General features: G+C 37.6%; 1 pseudogene; it reads left to right on the forward strand.

Annotated features, from left to right (window-relative positions):
• Window positions 1-1,393: 1,393 nt before the first annotated feature.
• LOC143642341 (protocadherin-17-like) overlaps window positions 1,394-18,602 on the forward strand; it is a 120,697-nt pseudogene continuing 103,488 nt past the window's right edge.

Below are 18,602 nucleotides of genomic sequence, written 5' to 3' on the forward strand. Positions count from 1 at the left end.
TGTTTACTTAGAAATCATTTCAAACTTACAGAAAAAGTGTCAACAATAAGAATAATTTCACCTGTAGGAATACCTGTAAACTCTTCACTATATTTCTTTTTGGCAATATTTTGCTACAGTTACTTTCTCATTCTTTGTCTTTTCTATATGACATGTATGTTTAAATATAAGAATCTGTAGAAATATATGCAAATATATTTTCAGTTTTGTATGTATACATGCATGTCTTTTCTGAATGATTTGAATATAAGTTTTATATGTTATGATTATTTATTCATAAATATATCAATATTTGTTTCCTCAAAATATGGATATTGCCTTAAGTAACACCAATATAGTTATTGGTATTAAAATGTAACATTGAAAGTTATTTTGTTTAATTAAGTGTATGTATTCTAATATTGTTAATTGATCCAATAATGTCCTTTGTACAATTTTTCTAAATTCAGTAAATAATCCTACTGAGAATCAGACATTACAGTTGATTGTCATATTTTTTTAGTCTCCTCTCATCTGAAATATTTCCATGCTATTTCCTTATCTTTATGATATCAACTTTTTTTAAAAAATATAGCTCTTCAAACTTACTGTTAGATATCTGTTATTAAATATGTATTTTTGACATAGCTAATTTCTTTCAAAATAATTTTATGTGAATTTCCACAAATGTATAAAGTGTGTGAATATTTGTATCAATATTTTAAAAATAAAGCATCAAAATATATATATTAATATATAGTTATTAAGAAATAAATAATTATATATATGATAATGCAGCTACACTATGAAATTCTAAATATCCACTCAAAAGCATAAAGTTCTGGTATAGAAAAAAGTGTATGATATCTCATTGCTGGGAGAAAAATAAATTATATAAAAATTTAATTGGCATCATCTAATTGGTTTATTTGGTAGAATATTTCTTCTTTTATACAAACTATCACTCAACAACATTTTTAAAATTTTACAGTAATATTTTGTATCAAAGACTTAAATTTAAAATAATATTAAAATCATATTTAAAACTAATCTAAATAAACTTCTTTTAATTCTAAAAAAAAATTTAAACTTTACTATTCAACTGTTTTCTGACAATGAATATTTATAGCAATTCTACTGACATCTAAAAGTATCATAACCTCAAAATTTTTATTGAGTGTAAGATTCTAACAGCAAATTTTCTGTATAAATTCTGAAAGCAATATCTATTAGGGTTTTAGGATATGTAGGATTACTAGTAATTAATTTAACAGATAATTTTTAATAAGGTCAACATATAGTCAAACAAATTACATGTTGAAATTAACTATCAAAATAATGTGTAGAAGTTACCGATGAATCAACTTAGAGGGATTCAACAGAGGAAGTCACATACAGTAATGTCCTTTCGATAATGAAAAAGCATGTCAATTTTTCCCTGCCAAAATCATGCAATGGGCAGCAAAATATTGCTGCTAATTGGTATGTATTTTCTTTTAGAAGTGAAAATTCTAACCTTTTACTTGACAGATATTTGGGTAAAATGCCATGTAACATTTGAGAGGTATCTGTGCTCTTTACAGTTGTTTATGCTGAGACACATTTAGGAGCAAACAAATGAAAAAGTAAACAAATATAAAAATCCAGCACCTGATTATCTGTTCAGATTTTTAAAAAATGAAAAGAAAGTAAATTTCAAATAAGTAAAATATTAAATGGATTAATGGGATAAAATATCAATCCAGAAAGCACACTTCTAAATATTTACAATGTTTGATATGAAATGATGGTATTTGTGGTGGTTCAGAGAATAATAACTATAAGGAAATATAATAACTATATTTCATTAAAACATTTAAAATTCATAAGGGTTCACTATATTCATTGTTATCATAATATAAGTACACATGACTGACATGATAGTCATAGTGACAACTGTATTTTAAAATTAGAAAAATTCATTCCAAATATCAGCTGCTCCCCAGAAATGTGGAAGGGAGCACTATTAGAGATTGTACTAGTATTTTTGAGATGCAAAAATTTAATCTCTGCAAAATTAACTGACTTGCTTTCTGAATTACATTAAAGCCAAGGTTTTCTGATATCACTTTCAACATCACTTATGAAATAATACCATCCTGAACAGCACATATACACTCTACCTCAGGATGGTTAGAAAAATTTAGGCACAGTTAAGACTGCCATTGGTCCTATGAACTTTGTTGCTTTTTGTGGGGGAGTTGAGGGTTGAATTGAACCAAGGGGCACTTAAGGAGCCAGCCTCAGCAATGGTGAAGTGCTAAGCAATTCAGTGAGACCCTGTCTCTAAATAAAAATACAAAATAGGGGGCTGGGGTTGTGGCTCAGTGATAAGAGTGCTTACCTACCTGCATGAGGCACTGAGTTCAATTCTCAGTGCCACATATAGATAAATAAAATAAAGGTCCATTGACAACTGAAAAATATTTTTAAAAATGCAAAATAGGGTTGGGAATGTGGCTCATTGGTCGAGTTCCCCTGAGTTCAATTCCTGGTACCCACCCCCTTCCCCCCCAAAAATCATCATTCTACTGTTAAGTCATAAATTCTTATTATATAATCTTTATAAATTCTTGATGTTTATCTCCCAACTAGTTTTTCCATAAACAAATATTTATATACAAACTTTTTAAAAGTCCCTTTATCATATACTCTGTCTTTATTGTTTTAATATAAATTTTAATTTTTTTAATTTTATTAATTTTTATATTAATATCAATAGAATACTGTTATATAACTGATCTTTCATTTATCCAATTCTTTTGTGATTAGACAAAATGCTTTCCCCAAAATATCCAAATCTTAATTTCTGTAATCTGCTAATGGTCATTACCTTGAAAAGGGGACTTTTCAACTATAACTAAGGTTACAGACTCTAATGTAGCAAGATAGTCCTGAGTTACATGAGTGGACCAAATCTAATAACACGAGCCATTAAAACCACAGAAGTTTCCCCTGCTGGAGGTCAAAGAGATGTATTAGAAGTCAGACTGATTTCCATCTTGAGGAAGAACAGGCTTTGCTGGCTTGAAGATGGAGGGGCAAGATGACAGGAATGCAGACCTCTGGGAAATTCTCCTGGCTGACAGCCAGCAAGGAAATGGGAACCTCACTCCTACCATCACACAGAATGGAATTTAGACACAACCTGGGATTTTGCAAGAAGGACCTTCCTGACTGACTGTTCACTATTATAATTCCTGGCCCTAAAATTCACAACTCATTTGCTAAATCCAAAAATAGGCTAATTATATTTCTCTTTGGATGATTTGTCCTTTAATGTCACTTGTGGTTGTTTAGATTTTCTTTTCCATGAGAGATAACCAACTGTTCTAGGTGATTCCAAAGAGCTCAAAGTTTAATATTAAATATTTATTATTGTTAGGATAAGAAATTTAGAAGAGGAACTTATTTTACAGAAGATAAAACTCATCAAAGTGAGGTTAATACAAATAACTATTCAGAAATTTTATATACAAAGGGATACCAAACCAGGATATAGGTAAAACTGTGGAAATTATCCATTATTGTGGTACATGAGTGGAGAAAACCACAAATGCAGAAGGACTTAAATGTGCAAGTTAAAGTCTTTAAAAAGGATACATCACCACTGGCTGTGCAGGGGAAGGAAGGTATAAAATGAGTATGACAATCAGTGTTGAGGGTAAAAATATGTATCATATATTTTTAAATGTTTGAATTGAGTCCAAATGCTAAATAACTGTTAGGTTTATTCTATGCAATAACTGTAATGCTTTGCCCACAAGTCAAGCAGTAAGCATTGAAATTTTTTGCTATCTTCCTCTTCTCCTCATCAGCCTTGATGCCCATACATGTCACTTGTGATGAAAGTGGTAGAAGATCCCTCTTGTGTTCATCAATTAGTTGGTACTCCAACAAATACAGCAGACTCCTGTTTATCTGGATCCCTGTCCACAGGTTGGAAACCACCCGTTATGGTTCAGATATGAAGCCTCCAAAAAACACATGTGAGAAAATGCAGGAATGTTCAGAGGCAGATGTGAGTAGATTATAAGAAGTGTAACCCAATCAGTGGATTAATCCACTTGATGGATTAAAATTTGAAAGAACTATTATACTGAGTGACAACTATAGGCAAGTAGGGTGTGGCTGGAGGAAATAGGTCACTGGGGGTGTGCTTTAGGGGGTTTATATTTTGTCCCCTGACAAGTGGAACAGAGGAACACTCTCCCAACCCCTCTTTTTCTTTTTCTCCTTCATGGCGGTCATGAACTGAGCAGCTTCCCTCTGTCCAGGATATTCTGTCTCTCTCAATCAGAACTATGAAATCAATCGACCATGAACTAAACTTTTGAAACTGAGAGCTCCAAATAAATTTTCCTACCCTCAATTGTTCTTGTCAGGCATTTGGTCACAAAGAAAATAATGTAGACTAACATTCCACTTAAAGCAGCACTAGAAATCAAACTTAGGGCTGGCTCAGTGGTAGAGCCTAATATGTGTGAGGTACTAGGTTTGATTCTCAGTAGCACATAAAAATAAATTTTAAAAATAAAGGTTCATTGACAACTAAAAAAAAGTGCTTAATATTTTATTTTTTTCATCCTCCTTGAAATTCAAAGATCAAAGGAATATGGCTGTGTTGGTTTTTGCATTTTTCTTGACAGTCAATGGTCTAATCTAATTTACAAACCTGAGCCTTTTTCATCTCTCCAATAAACATTTTTCCTCATATTTTTGTGGTTACAGATTTCTCTCTCATTCTACTTTTTTTCTAGTTTTAGAATTTCCATCATTTATTTTTACATCCTGTAATGAATATCCTTCACTTATAGTTATATTTATTTTTTGCTGAATTTATTTTCCCCTTCATTCACATGATTGCTCGGGGTACAGAAAAAATATCTGACCCTTTTCATGTATTTGTCTGTTTTCTTCAATATTATTTCTATTATTGATTGCCTGCACTGTAGTTTTTCATTTTACAGTCATGATGTTTTAAAAATTATATTATTTTTCTTTCATGGCCACCTATTCCAACTTGCATGGATTCACTATCTCCAAGAATCATTTTGAGAAAACCAAGTATAATTTTTACAAAGATTTTCTCCTGTTTCTGTATTAATTCTTCTACACAAGAGAATATCTACTTTGATTCGTTGGTATGGTCCTGAAACTCTGTTCTACAGTGCTCCATTTACAGAATGACACATTTATACTGTTCCTCCTCGCAGAGGAAGATCAGATCATTGAGAGTAAAGAGAACTTTGTTCAGAGACTGCAGATTTTAGGCAAACACAAACAAAGTAAAGATCTAATCATCTGGTCATTTTTCCATACCTTCAAACAAAATAAATATGTAACTACCATGCCATAGACTACTCTTTGCACTTCTTTTATATACAAGTTTTCATTCTAATCCTTAACTTACTTGGGGTGAAATACTCTTCTACTCAAGTGCATAAAATTCTTCTAACTTCGACTCCCTGGATTACAAGGAATTCCATAGATTGCTTCTTCATGCATGACCCCTAAAACTAGGCAACATTTTAGGTGTATGTTTTTAATATAAAAACATACTGGAAATATATTTGGAATTCAAATGCATTCATCAGATTCCTTGAAGTGTCTGTGACTCAAGAATGTAGTAAATCAGGAGGTACTTGGTAGTGAAATTCATCAAATATGTGTATGCATGAAACCCACTATTCTGTATAATTAATATGCACAAATAAAAAGAATCTGGCTACTACTTTCAGAATAATGTTAATTTATATTTGTTGATGGTTGAGTTGCAAAATGAACTGTTAAAACCTCACCAATTTTTATGCCTTTCACTGAATGCTATTGCCTGTTCACATCAGCAGTACTCTTTACCTCTAACTAGACAGAATTACACAGCTCATCTTCTACCAATCTGACTGAGGAAGATCTCTGTATCTCAATGGACATGTTGCTGCTAAACCTGAATATAAAATTGAAAAGCCTGCACAATGGATAATCTTCTACTTCTCTGCTAGTTGTGTGATTCACTTGCATCATAATGATCATGTTGACTAAGTTTCCCACTGTAAAAAAAGTTTCTGGTCATAAGCATGGGATTTTTTTTTCCTTTAAAACCTAAATTTTTTAATTATTAAAATATGCTTATATAGTTGGCACAGTGCCACACACCTATAATCCCAGCAGCCCTGGAGGCTGAGGCAGGAGGATCACAACTTCAAAGCCAGCCTCAGAAAAAGCAAGGCACTAAACAAATCAGGGAAACAGTCTCTAAATAAAATACAAAATAGGGCTGGGGATAGGCTGGTTCAGTGATTGAGTGCTCCAGGGTTCAATCCCTAGTACCAAAAACAAAAAAATGCTCATATAGTGCAATGTATTACAAAATGTACCTCATCTTTCTTAAAATGCTTTTTCATAATTTTTTCAAACATAGGAACTGTAATGTTTGTACACAATGGGATGTTAGTCAAGTATATATAATTCCTACACATGTTCATAAAAATATTTGTATAAACTAAAATTATAGAACAACATCAAATTTAATGAGAAGGAGTTTTCAGGAGTCAGCAGATTCCTAAATAGATCCACGTCACAAAAGGGTTTAATTACAACTGTTCCTTATTGATATGCTTTCAGAATATTGTTAATTTATATTGTATAAGTGGCAAAGAAGTGCAATAAAATTCAAAGCCTTTCTTTTTTATGCCTTTTTTTGATTTATGTTCAGTGAACCCATCCTTTAGAAAGAAGAAAATAGAGCACCTAGACTCATCTAATTATTACAGCCAATATGTTTTAAATTTAAACTATGTTGTTCTCAGAACAGTTGGCCAATATTTAAATAAGTACTCAAGCATCTAAACTGATGGTTTAATACTATATTTGTGATTGTCACATATCAAAATCACACTATAAAAACCATTTTTGATGAAAATAAAGATGTCTCATTTTACTACCAAGATAAGCTTAAGTCCTTCAGTGTTCAATTAAAGTAAATCCTGTCTTGGAGAACGTAATTAACCAACTTATGTTCATGTATGAATATGTGACAATGAATCTCACTACTATATATTATAATGTGTGATTATAATGCACTAACAAAACTTAATTTAAAATAAAATACATATTATAAGTAATTATATTTTTATTTCAGTATTATTTCAATATTCTGCATATTCTTCTCTCATCTTCTTTAGAAACAGTGGACATTGACTCAGAAATCTTTGAAAAGTCTTCACATATCTGAACTCAGAAGCTCCAAAAATCAATTCATCCATGGTGATTTTAATGATGCTTCTTTCCAAGTGGTTTCTTTTATTTAACAAAATTTCAAATGCATCAAGTAAACATAAAAAATTATTTTATTTAATGTGTACTTGTTTATGCATATTTAGTGGGAAAGAGAGGAAAAATAGGTGTTCTACCTAACACAAAATATGCTATTTCAAGGATTATAGATAATACCTGTTTAACAATGCTTGGTTTTCAACTGAAGTGCTCAGGAAATTTTTTAAAATATAAGAGGAAATAATACGCCTAGTTCACTGAAAAGAGGAATTTACATAAAGAGAACATAATTATCCAAGTAAGACCTTGTCACTGAAACTTGGGAGGGTTAATGATTATGATGATAATAAAAATGCAGAGGATTCATAGAGTACTTATTTGTTTTCTGAAGAGCTCAGCATACTTCTCGCATATTCTTCTCATTGATCTCTGTGTGATAGCTATATAACAGGCTGTTTAAATGCCTTAGAATAATGGAAAGAAATGCTTGTCTTGTTATAACCATAAGTGATCATAAGCTTTTGGTTTTTGCTTCACCTGAAAGGCAGGACCTCCTGTGACACAGCTTTTTGAAACATCTTTTCAGGCCATCATTATAAAACTGACTGTGAGGAAAGAGTGCCACCTACTGAATCAAATTTCCCGGGTGCCCTCTAAGGGATGGGCTCTCAGCTTCAGCATTGTCCTAACTTGCCTCACTACAAAAAATAATGGTATTACTGCACTGTGCATAAAATCATGACATATTTTTGTTCCTAACATCAACCACATTAACTATATAGCAGTCACACTATAAATTAACTATTTCATTCGTAAGCTTTTCATTTGTTTTAAAATGTACATGCAAAGATTAAGCGAACCTAATTTTTCTGAGTAGAATTTCCCAAATACCTGAATGTCTGTATTGTCAAAGTGACCACAAGGGGGCGCGAGCACGCAACTTCTTATGGGGCGCGAGGCTTGAGGTTAATTAATTGAACTCTTCATTTCTAGCTGACAGGGAGAGAATATAACTATACCGTTTGAAACGTCTCAAGAGATACACTTTACACAATCTAATCTAATCTGTATCCTTCTGACTAACTTATAAATGTATAGAAATAATAAAGGTACAAGTTGTAAATTTAGTTCTCTTATTGTGTGAATTGCAAATTAATTCCTTAAAGATATAACTTGCATGTTTTTGTTGGGTTAATATTGTAACTTTGATTTTTCACTGGTAATATTTACATACTAAAAAAGAAGGCACATTCTTTTGAATCATACGATCATATTGTAAAACATCATAAAATATACATGAGAGAAAATGCAAATATAGTTATTTCCTGACTTGAATATGTTTTCTAATGGCAAAATTTCATGATTTTAATAAAAATAAAAAATGCTTAATATTTGATTTTATATACTCTATTTAGAGAGAGACTTTACACTTAAATGTTTGTTATGTAGAAGAAATTGAGTTCTCAAAAATTTTTTGAAATTAGAAAATATTTCTCCTGAACTTTAAAAATTATAGTTCATTTGAATTGCTTATTATAACTTATGCTTATTAAGGGAAAATGATAGGTTTTAGCAATTGTCATGTTAGTGTGAATTTCTCAGTTGTTAAAAAATAAAGCTTTCATTAAAAGTCAGCAAATTATCAATGACTGTGTTTTTTGAACTGGGTCACAAATATCTCTAAAAGAAAACAGCAAGTAGAAGAATTAGCTATGAATGTGATACTAGTACTTTGGGGTATTTAAATGTGACATGGAGACTTTGATACTTCTCATATGTATTATTTAGCTATTAAATTTATTTTTGAAGGCTCTTTGTTCATAAATAAAAATGTATGAAACCAGTTAGTGAAATGATGGTAAAAATATTATAAGAAAGATAATAGAGAGGGAGCATTTTCTTTTATATAAATAGTGGCTGTGTTGAAAACATCCACATCAGAAATGTCTCCTAAGAGCCGTATTTTATTGAATTCAAGATAACAGCAAGCAGGATAAATTACAGAAGAATGTTATAACATGGGCACAACACTACAATCCTCTAGATTCCTGAACTCTATACCACAGGTCTAGTCTTCCACGGTACAGAAATCAATCTATGGTATCAGAATCAAGAATATTTCTGATGATATATGTATATCATCTTTTTCTTTTTCATTTGAGTTTAATATTTTAAGCATAGTTTAAAACACCATCTCAAATTACTATGTGTAGACATAAAATCTATCTGTGGAAAAAGATAGAATATAGAAGATGATGAAAAATTAATCATGATTATCATATCTGTTTAAAGACAAGCAAGTAATTGGAAAATTGGAAGTGAGATATCAGTTGATTTAATTTCCTTTAAAAATAAAATAAGTGTGGAACATAAAGATAAAAATTAATTACTTTGGGTACATAACAGTCTTCAACAACAAAATCCAATGCTACAACATAAGTAAAATATATTTACTATATATCTCTTTTGCTCTCCTTTGGCAGATGCCCTGTGGTATTCACTGTTAGTGTGGTGGTTCTTTTTCCATACACTAGGGGGAGGTGTGACATAATTACTCTGGAGGGGTTTTCAGCAAATTTTTGTCTTTAAGGATACATTTTTAAATCACTGTCTCTCTTTTTAGACATTGTATTTCTAGTATCCCCCAGCTGCACAAATCACATCCAATTAAGGCTGATCAATAAACCATAATAAGTGGAACAAACTATATAATCATTTATGAATATGAAAAATGAACTCCATTACTATAATACACTCATAAAAAATGAACTCCATTACTATAATACACTCATAAAAACAGTTTTTTTTTAAAAAAAATAATACCCTTTTTTGGAATTATTTTTTTCTTTAATTTTTGCATGATGGTAAATTTTAAGTAAGGATATTTTATGACTTTCCCTGAATTAGTATGTAATGCAAAACACTTTACATTTGTCATATAAAAAAGTAGTTATTAATAAATGAATGTGTAATCATTAGTTTTTATTTGTTAGCTGCTGCTTTTGAAGACTCAAAGACTCAACTTCCAAAGTACATGAGATAAACAGAGGTACTAATCCCAAAGAGATACAAAGCTATAGTTTCACCCACTCAAAGAACGAAAATTTCTAGGAGCTTCTATGTCTCTATTCATCAACAGTAAATATCTGAAAAACTGTCTATTTTGAAAAGGCAAAGACATTTTAGGATTTGAAGGTTTATCTTTGACTTTTTAAACTGCTAGAGTTTCCTATAGGAGTGGTAAATTTGGATACAAATCAGACTGCACATTCTGACTACAAGTTATCTCATTGAAGCCTCAGGGAAATAAATAGCTCCTTCACCTGAATCTTTAAGCAATTATCCCAACAAAAATCTTCAGAACTTTATTGTAATTGGTCTGGATTTGATGTTCTTTGAATCCTGAATGATTCATGTTACAGATCTGTATGTTAGTCATTCACAATTTATAAATGGCAACTTAACTTCAGTATTTATGAATTGCAATCAATACTCTAGCAATCAAAACACTCACCTTTTCTATTTCAATACTTCAATTTTCTTTTTTGCCTAAACTCTTTCCCAGAATGGATCAGGAGCAATCCAGTCTTCACTTGTGGTTGTTTTTGATAATCTTTTAGGAGAAAAGAACCTTTGAGATTCTAAAATTGGGGAAGAATTTGGAGTGTGTGTGTGTGTGTGTGTGTGTGTGTGTGTGTGAGAGAGAGAGAGAGAGAGAGAGAGAGAGAGATGACTTATAAAAGATTGACTGGATCTACCATCATGTTTTTACAATTTAGCTTCTATGCATAGGACTTTGGCGTGGCAAATATTGTTATCAATGGCTATTTGGAATTAAAAAGATAAAATTCAATTGCCTTGTGGAACTTTAAAAACAAGGATGGAGATGAACAAAACGCCAAAACTATTGTGTGTTCTGGGGGCGTTTAATTGCCTTGAACCTTGAGTTGGAAGGAGGATAACTCCAAGTATTATTTAGCCAGGTTTTAGTTTTAATAAGCTAGAATGCTTGTTTAGACAGAGACTTTCTCCTCAGAAGAGAGATTGTTTTCCTCTAAGGACACACGGCCTCTTTCAACTGGCGTCTGCTTTTCTTCTGAAACACTTTCATAATCAAGGGACTTTACTTGCATGGGAGCCTGGGGACAGCTGATTTTTCTCTAAGGATGAAAAAAGTTACATATTGATTGCTGTTGCTCTGGGAGTGTTTGCTCCAGCGCCGGCAGAAGCTGGCTCAGCGAGCACCCTCGAATTCACACATACACTCACTGAAATACGTGTCAAGCCCGTCAGAAACACATTCACACAGACACACACACACACACACACACACACACACACACACCTCCGCACCTCATTCTGATGGGTCCACCTGGAATCAGGAAATCTGCATCTCCCTGGCAGGGGTGTGTGTGAGATGAAAGCTTGTGTGTATGTGTATGTACAGAAATCCATTAGAAGACTGCAGCTACCTTACTCTGGAAAGCATGCTGTGATTCTCATTCCAGTGTATGCAGAACAACAACAACCAAAAAAATCAAATTGATATCGAACTTTTTTTTTTTTTTTAATTCTCTTTACCGGAGGAAAACAGTGGAGGAGCTTCTCCGGGTAGTTAAAGACCCGGGAGACTCGGCAGCGAGGCCCTGGGCGCCGCCGCTAAAGCATGTAGCTGGCTTGGCTGGCAGCATTGGTTTACCATCTAACTGATCTAATCAATGACTCTAAAGCACTGGGGCTCCTGGCCCCGCCCCCGCCACCCTCTTCTCCGCCTCCTATTGGGCGTGGGCCGAGAAGGCAGGGCCTTGCTCCTCACGCGGATTGGCTGGCAGGGAATCAGTATCAATGTTTAAGCGGCGGCGTGAGGTGAATGGAGTCAGTCAGCAAGAGACGCTAGGGAGAGAACAGGGACTGCGAGCCCGGCGGATGCGGCAGCGGTGGAGGGCGGCTGGGGAGACGCTACTCCAACTGTTGAATTGAATTTTCACCTTTCATTTCCTTCGTTGCTTTGCTTGCGGGGATGGATTTATTTGGTTTGAAATACGCACGTCTTTCTCAGGCTCTGGGGTGATCCTGATGGGCAAGAGATTGAAAGAGACCACCCGTGACAGAAAAGGAAGAATTTAAAAATAAAAATAAAAGCTCTCCACAACAGACTGCACAATTAGCTATGCACACCGATGCTGGACTTTGAATAGAGAATACTGAGAGGAAAATCTTGAACTATGATACAGGGCTGAGAATAATCTCTGGAAACGTGATTTTCCCCCTAAGACTCTGAAAGGTTTGGGGGTGTCTCACGCCTAACCGAGATAAAGCGTTTTTTTTTTTTTTAAATAAAATAAAATAAAATAAAATAAAATAAAATAAAATAAAATAAAATAAAATAAAATAAAATAAAATAAATACACCTAGCAAAGCAGACGACTTGTTTTCCAGAACCTCGGACTCCAGCAGAAAGAGGTAGAGTAAAAGTGCTCCTGGATTCAGCATCACCTTCCTCCCCCACTCCCTTTCTCTCGGTTTTTTTGTTTTTTTTTTCCCTCCGAAACATGAATCTGGTTTTTCTTTCTATAGAGTGAGTCAGAGAAAGCGGTAGGAAGAAGCCACAACTAATGTCTGTGAAGGGAGGACCATGAGGCGAAAGTGAATACCATTCGTTCTGCTGCTTCTGACTCATCCGGCAGATCAGAACACCTGCATTTCTAGATGTGTCATTACCGTATATCGAGGCGTCTCGAGAACCCGAAATAATGTGTAGACAAACCTTTGCCTAACCTCCCCTTGGAGGTAGCTTCCCGGGGTGGGCTACTCTGGCAGGACCGCCGCGGCCCGCAGCTTCTCAACCCCTGCCCTCCCGAGTCACCCAGAGAGACTATGTGATAGCGAGACTGCAGAATGCATCACGCCAAACCTTGATGTGTTTCTTTCATCTAGCCCTTTCCTCCTACTATTATTTTTTTTTTATTTTTAGGAAAAGAGAAAAAACCCGCACCTTAATCTCTTCAAATATTCACCACTTTTATTCTTCGCCAAGGTTTTCTTTTCTAGATGAAGAGGACTGGGAGACTGGGCCATTGGAAGGAGGTGCTGAATAGAAAGAAAAGAGAGGCACTTGACAGCCCAGCCCTGTGAATGCAGAGACTGTTTCCCTTCTAGCGAGTGACAGGGAGAGTGTGTGTTGGAGGACTGGGAGGGTGGCTCCCCCTTCCTTTTTATTCAGCCTCCCCCCTCCCCCTTCAAATCTGCACGTCCAACCATGAGTTGCCTGTTGATTTCCTTTTGCCTGGGAAGAAAAGCAAACTGGAATTAAACTGCATGGAGAGAAGTCCTTGCTCACAGGAAGAGAATGGGATGGTAGTGGCGGCTACTGGCTTCGCGTAGATACCAGAGTGTGTTCCACGACCAGAGGCGGAGATATATCTATATATTTTCCCCTCCCAATAGACTCACACTGCAAATGCTGATCAAGCTGTGGCTTTCTTGATTTCGGGGGAGAGCCTTTACCGAGGAAGAGAGGGAGGAGCCTGGTAGGGGGAGGAAACTACAAATCGGGACACTAGTTATATGTGCTGCATTTCTTCCCCTCCCTTTGGCTGCTCGGAAAGGAGAGAGAAAAAAAATACGCTTGGCTGGGAGATGCAGTCCGCCGCCGCCGTTGCCTCAGCCAGCAATGCAAGATTAGATCTCTAAATGCAGCAAAACACTGCCTGAAAACAGACCAGCCTGCGCAGCAAGCAGACATTTCACAGTGCGCCGACGAAGCTTCAAAAAATATATCTGTGACTCTCTGTTCGTGCTCCTCATTCCCATCAATTTCATCACGGGAGACGAGTAACAAGTAAGGATTTCACTTTCCGATCTGCCTGGAGACACACCTCCCCGAACCCTCCCCCACCAGATGTGAAGAGTATTCCGTAGGCTACCGGCTGGATTGGATTTGCAGCGCCCTAGCGGGAGCCAGGAAAACCTACCGATTCTTTAGCTCATTATCATCCCTCCCAGACTCGATTTCCTTCTTATCGCCGGCCTCATCGCTCAAGTTTGAGCCTCCTGAAGTCCAGGCGGGAGAGACAAAGCCCCGGGCTCGCCCTCAGCCGCAGGGAGCCGCCGCCTTGCTCCAAGCCGCTGCAGCTCCGCTGCGCCGCTGCTTCTCCCCCAGTGCAGATACTGTAGATCAACAGGTTCGGGGAACTTGAGCGGAATAAGGAGAGACTGCCTGCTGCCGCAGCCCGGGTGCGGAAGGAAGGAAGGACTCAGTGCCTGAGGAACAAGGGGCCGGCACCGTGATCGGCAACATCGGCAAAGATGCTAGACTGCAGCCAGGGCTTCCGCCCGCTGAACGCGGTGGCAGCGGCGGGCGAGGCAAGTCGGGCAGTTACCGGGTGCTGGAGAACTCGGCACCGCACCTGCTAGACGTGGACGCCGATAGTGGGCTGCTCTACACCAAACAGCGAATCGACAGTGAGTCCTTGTGTCGCCACAATGCCAAGTGTCAGCCGTCCCTCGAGGTGTTCGCCAACGACAAGGAAATCTGCATGATTAAGGTATAGATCCAGGACATCAACGACAACGCTCCTTCTTTCCCCTCAGATCAGATCGAAATGGACATCTCCGAAAACGCGGCCCCCGGAACCCGCTTTCCCCTTACCAGCGCACATGACCCAGACGCGGGCGAGAACGGGCTCCGCACCTATCTGCTCACGCGCGATGACCATGGTCTCTTTGTACTGGACGTCAAGTCCCGCGGCGATGGCACCAAGTTCCCAGAGCTAGTCATACAGAAGGCGTTGGACCGTGAACAACAGAACCACCAGACACTTGTTCTGACTGCGCTGGATGGCGGCGAGCCGCCACGGTCTGCTACCATGCAGATCAACGTGAAGGTGATAGACTCTAATGACAACAGCCCTGTCTTCGAGGCGCCCTCCTACTTGGTAGAACTGCCCGAGAACGCCCCGCTGGCGTGCGGGAGCTCTTCTTCATAAACCCAAAGACCGGTCTTATTCGTGTTAAGGGCAACCTGGATTATGAAGAGAATGGGATGTTGGAGATAGACGTACATGCCAGAGACTTGGGACCTAACCCAATTCCGGCCCACTGCAAGGTCACAGTCAAGCTCATCGACCGCAATGACAACGCGCCGTCCATTGGTTTCGTCTAGGTGGGCCAGGGGGCGCTGAGCGAGGCCGCCCCGCCTGCCACAGGCATCGCCCTGGTGCGGGTCACTGACAGAGACTAGGGCAAAAACGGGCAGCTGCAATGTCGAGTCCTAGGTGGAGGAGGGACAGGCGGTGGTGGCGGCCTAGGCGGTCCCGGGGGTTCTGTTCCCTTCAAGCTTGAGGAGAACTATGATAACTTCTACACGGTGGTGAGTGACCGCCCGCTAGACCGAGAGACACAGGACGAGTACAATGTGACAGTCGTGGCGAGGGACGGAGGCTCACCTCCATTCAACTCCACCAAATCGTTCGCGGTCAAGATTCTGGATGAGAATGACAACCCTCCTCGTTTCACCAAAGGGCGCTAGGTGCTGCAAGTGCATGAGAACAACATTCCAGGAGAGTACCTGGGTTCCCTGCTCGCCCAGGATCCCGACCTGGGCCAAAACGGCACAGTGTCCTATTCCATTCTGCCCTCGCACATCGGCGACGTGTCCATCTACAACTATGTGTCTGTGAACCCCACCAATGGGGCCATATATGCCCTGCGCTCCTTTAATTACGAGCAGACCAAGGCTTTTGAGTTCAAGGTGCTTGCTAAGGACTCTGGAGCACCCTCACACTTGGAGAGTAATGCCACGGTGAGAGTGACAGTGTTAGACGTGAATGACAACGCGCCAGTGATCGTGCTGCCCACGCTGCAGAACGACACCGCTGAGCTTCAGGTCCCGCGCAACGCTGGCCTGGGCTACCTGGTAAGCACCGTGCGCACCTTAGACAGCGACTTTGGCGAGAGCGGGCGCCTCACGTAAGAGATTGTGGATGGCAATGATGACCACCTGTTTGAGATTGATCCATCCAGCGGCGAGATTCGCATGCTGCACCCTTTCTGGGAGGACGTGACACCCGTGGTGGAACTGGTGGTGAAGGTGACAGACCATGGCAAGCCCACCTTGTCCGCTGTGGCCAAGCTCATTATCCGGTAGGTGAGAGGCTCCCTGCCAGAAGGGGTACCCCGGGTGAATGGCGAACAACACCACTGGGACATGTCTCTGCCGCTTATTGTGACTCTGAGCACAATCTCCATCATCCTCCTAGCGGCCATGATCACCATAGCTGTCAAGTGCAAGCGTGAGAACAAGGAGATCCGTACTTACAATTGCCGCATCGCCGAATACAGCCACCCTCAGCTGGGCGGGGGCAAGGGCAAGAAGAAGAAAATCAACAAAAATGATATCATGCTGGTGCAGAGCGAGGTGGAAGAGAGGAACGCCATGAACGTCATGAACGTGGTGAGCAGTCCCTCCCTGGCCACTTCCCCCATGTACTTCGACTACCAAACCCGCCTGCCCCTCAGCTCGCCCCGGTCAGAGGTGATGTATCTCAAACCAGCCTCCAACAACCTAACTGTCCCTCAGGGGCACGCAGGCTGCCACACCAGCTTCCCAGGACAAGGGACTAACGCGAGCGAGACCCCTGCCACTCGGATGTCCATCATTCAGGTAGGAGACTTTTAGCGTAACTGGGACTGAATTCACTTTATTGCTGGTGTTGGAGCTGTCCTGAAACCTTTAGAATGGGACAAGCCATGCTGCCAGCAACAGTGAGGGGAATTTTGAAACTGAAAATGGTTTAAACTTTAACACTGTGTGTACATCAGATTTTACACATAAACCCTCACATATAATAGTCTGAAATCTGTAAGATGTAAATGTCTTAATTCTGTTGCTTTTTTAAAGTTTATTTTTGTAGATTTCAAAATGTTAGCAGTGTACAGTAGTCCTAGTTTATTTTACTTTATTTGTTGGTCTACATTACTTTTTGAAACACAAATTCCAGTATAGAAAAAAGTAATTCTCTTTAAAAGACTTTAATTCATTTTAAAATTTTTGATGCTAAAATGAAAGGTAATTATATCTAAATATTAGCTTGTAAAATTACAGAATAGGAACTAGTCAGAATTCTAGAGCTTAAATCAATTTGACTAAGTCACCACTCCCCAAAAAGTTAAAAAGTGCTTTAAAGGACACAGATCTCATTTATTCTTCAGATGAAGCTGCAGCATAATGCATTAGTGTAACTTATGCTTTTGAATTGTAAGTTAAACACTTGAAGTTATTCCAAAAGTTTGAATAAATCCAGTCTAGGGATAGTGACCTGTAAATATCTAGGAAAAACTTAAAATTTGTTGTATCCTGTGTTTTTTTCTGATGTTTCTTGAAGTCACTGAGGAATGAATAGAGTCACAGGATCATTATGCAAGAGAGTCACAGAATCATTTTGTGCTAATGCAAATGGAAGCAAAGTTGCATTGGATTTTAGGTTGCATTTAGTTTACATAGGGTGATTTTCAGTATTTCTAAGTGATGTTTATTATATATTATTTAATATGATTCAAATCTACTAATATATGACAAAAACTAAATGACTGACAAAGCATAGATACAGATTCTTTAAAAGGGTGGCTGTATTAATATCCACTCTTTTATTCACATTGAGTTGTGTCTCAGAAAATCTTAATTTTTGTTCACTATGAATGTGTGTTATTACAAATTACTCTGGATGAGCAGTGCTTGAAGTGTAAAACTGAGCTTAACTAAAAGTGACACTTTGGGAGGAAAATTAGTGCAAGGTAAATGAAAAATAATTTGTTCATATTACTATGCTTTGAAAAGCAAATAATTTTTAATGACACTTGACTCAGTAATGTTTTTATTTTAAAATTGAATAGCAAAATTTAATAATCCTATTTTTTCACATAATAAGTTTTCCACATGCTAATTTTCAGCAAAACATATTTTCCTATAATAGCACAATATCTTGGTAAAACAAACCCTTATTCTTGATATTGTTTAATACTAATGTATCAATTATAGTATTAAATCCTACATTTATAGTGTTAACTGTATATCAGTAATCATGATTTTGGGGAGTTCTATATAAACCTAAAAGGAATTTCCCATTTTAAAAATATGGTTTCTGTGCAAGTCTTTCTGTGACTGTAAAATTGGTATGTGTGATAATATTTCTAATGGGGAAGATAATGCTGAAATGTATATATGTGTATAGGTATTTTTTGCAGCACTGGGGGTCAAATTCAGGGCACATGGGAGGCAAGCAATCAACCACTAAACTATACTCCAGTTC

Source organism: Callospermophilus lateralis, chromosome 11 (genome assembly GCF_048772815.1).
Source record: "Callospermophilus lateralis isolate mCalLat2 chromosome 11, mCalLat2.hap1, whole genome shotgun sequence".
Taxonomy (NCBI): Eukaryota; Metazoa; Chordata; class Mammalia; order Rodentia; family Sciuridae; genus Callospermophilus; species Callospermophilus lateralis.